Genomic DNA, 2,500 nt, shown 5'->3' with positions numbered 1-2,500 from the left:
TTGTTCTGGCCGGGAAGTTACCAGCCCCTTAGCTACAATTCTTTCCCTGGAATCTCCTACAACAAGCCAACCTCAGGCCAATCAGCTCAACAAAAGCAATGATGATGCCTTGGCGCAGGTACATCAGTTTACACAGGATTACGAACTTGAAAGCTGACATTCATTACGTGTTAAGGGTAATCTGAAGAATAATTTAGTTTTCTGCAGATCTATAGGTGCTCCGGATTTCATTTTGTCTATTATTGAAAATGGCTACAGACTGCCATTCATTAGTTTTCCGTTGGCCGTAAAACTGAAAAATAATAAGTCGGCTTGTATTTATGCTGTTTTTGTGGATCAAGCTGTTCTTGAGCTCCTTAATTCAGACCGGGTGCGTTTGGTTAATGAGCAGCCTTTTGTTGTAAATCCTTTGTCAGTTTCTGAACAACCATGCGGTAAGAAGAGCTTATTCTCGATTTGCGTCATGTCAACAAGTCATTAAATTAAGCAAAGTGTTAAGTAAGAGGACTGGAAAATTGCTATGTCTTATTTTGTGAAGGAAGGGTTCATGTTTTCCTTCGATTTAAAAAGTGGTTACCATCATGTAGACATTGCACAAGAGCACCAAACTTTTCTGGGGTTTTCATGGCGTGCGCCCGATTCCATTAAGGAAATATTTTATGTTTTTTCTGTGCTCCCGTTCAGTCTGTCCTCTGCCCCTTGGGTTTTTACTAAGGTTTTGAAGTTATTGGAGAGTACAGGGTCTTTGTAAAGCCATCTTCTTGGATGATGGTTGGGCGATTGTTCAGGATAGAGAAAGTTGTCTCATTAAGGTCCGGGCTGTAAGGGCGGATTTGTGCAACGCAGGTTTTGTTGTCAATGAAGATAAATCGGTATGGGAACCCACCCAAGTATTGGACTGGCTGGGTATTACCTGGAATGCTGCATTAGGTACTTTTAAATTGTGGAAAGGAGAATTGTTAAGATCATTAACTCAATTGATCATATTATTGAAGCCGATTTCAAAGTTACCGCGAGAGAGTTGTCTTCCTTCACAGGTCAAGTTATCTCTACCTGTCCTCTAGTTGGTAACATTGGCAGGATAATGACCAGACATTGTGTCTTGTCCACCGCGTGTAGGGATAATTGGGATTCTATATCCCTTCTTGACGATTACTGCAAGGAAGAACTGTATTTTTGGAAGGAAAGTATGGTTAATATCAACACTAGGTATTGCTTTGTGAGTAAGGTACCAAGTTATTTTGTGTATTCTGACGCCAGTTCCACCGGAGGTGGAGCAATTACTGATTTTAACAATGATTTTGTGTGCCACAAAACGTGGTCGGAGAACGAGAGAGGTCAAAGTTCAATGTGGAGAGAACTGTCTGTTATTGAGTTTCTTTGCAATCATTTGCCTCAGTGTTGGATCACATGTTAAGTGCTTTACGGATAGCCAAGTAGCTGCTCAGATTGATGAAGTGGGCAGCATGAAATTAGGTTTGCACAAATGGCCAGAGGGATTTTTGATATTTGTATCCGATCGGGAATTCATTTAGATGTACAGTGGATCCCTCGCACTTCGAATCAACAAGCTGTTTATATAAGTCGTTTAATTGATACTGATGATTGGCAAATTACTGAAGAATTTTTTCTTTTTCTCGATGGCTTGTGGGGTCCGCATAGTGTAGATTGCTTTGCAAATTATTATAACCGCAAGATCCCCAGGTATTTCTCGAGGTTTTGGAATCCCAATTCCTCGGGTGTTGATTTTTCTTTCAGTCTCTTGGAGGGGAAAATTGCTTAGTAGTCCATCCAGTTGGTATCATCCCACGCGTATTACATTATCTTAAATCTCAGAAGGCCGTTAGACTAAAATTTACTGATTAATTTATTGGACGGTGTGTCTACTAGCCTATGTTTTTTCAGTTGTTGGCGCTGGCCAAGGCAGTATGCCGTTTATTTGTAAGGCACTGGCCTAATGTTTGGTCTGTCATTTCATATGGTGCTGTCTATAAATCAACTATAGGAGTATAGTTGATTTATGTGGCACTGGCCTAATCAATGGTTGTTGATCTACGCGGCACTGGCCCATACGATCATTTAACGTCTTACGTGGCACTGGCCTCATCAATGGTTGTTGATCTACGCGGCACTGGCCCATACGATCATTTAACGTCTTACGTGGCACTGGCCTCATCAATGACTGATTTTTGTACGGTTATTAAAGGATGTTCTGTCTTTCTTTTGTTCTTCTAGTATGTATGTTTTGTTCTTGTCTTTACAGATTATGCTATCAAGTAATTCTTGGAAAGGCTTTCAACAGTTTTCTTCAATCAACGTTTATGAAGTGCTAAATGTTATGTTGAAGTCCAGGTCGGATTCGACCACTAAAGCTTACGTTCGTGTTATCAGAAAGTTCTTGGGCTGGTCTAAAAGTAGACAGTTCAACATGCAGTTACCTTTTCCTCTTAGTGTTGTTTCTCTATATTTGTTTGAAGTTCAGCAGTCTTCCGCTTCTAGC

The 2,500-nt window shown here is 40.6% G+C and overlaps 1 pseudogene; it reads left to right on the top strand.

The window, feature by feature from the left end:
- Nucleotides 1-481, top strand: part of LOC137968193 (uncharacterized) — a 1,555-nt pseudogene extending 1,074 nt beyond the window's left edge.
- Nucleotides 482-2,500: the final 2,019 nt, after the last annotated feature.

Source organism: Montipora foliosa, chromosome 8 (assembly GCF_036669935.1).
Source record: "Montipora foliosa isolate CH-2021 chromosome 8, ASM3666993v2, whole genome shotgun sequence".
In the NCBI taxonomy this organism is placed as follows: domain Eukaryota; kingdom Metazoa; phylum Cnidaria; class Anthozoa; order Scleractinia; family Acroporidae; genus Montipora; species Montipora foliosa.
Note: the sequence above shows the minus strand (reverse complement) of the source record. Positions and strands in the feature narration are given on the sequence as shown.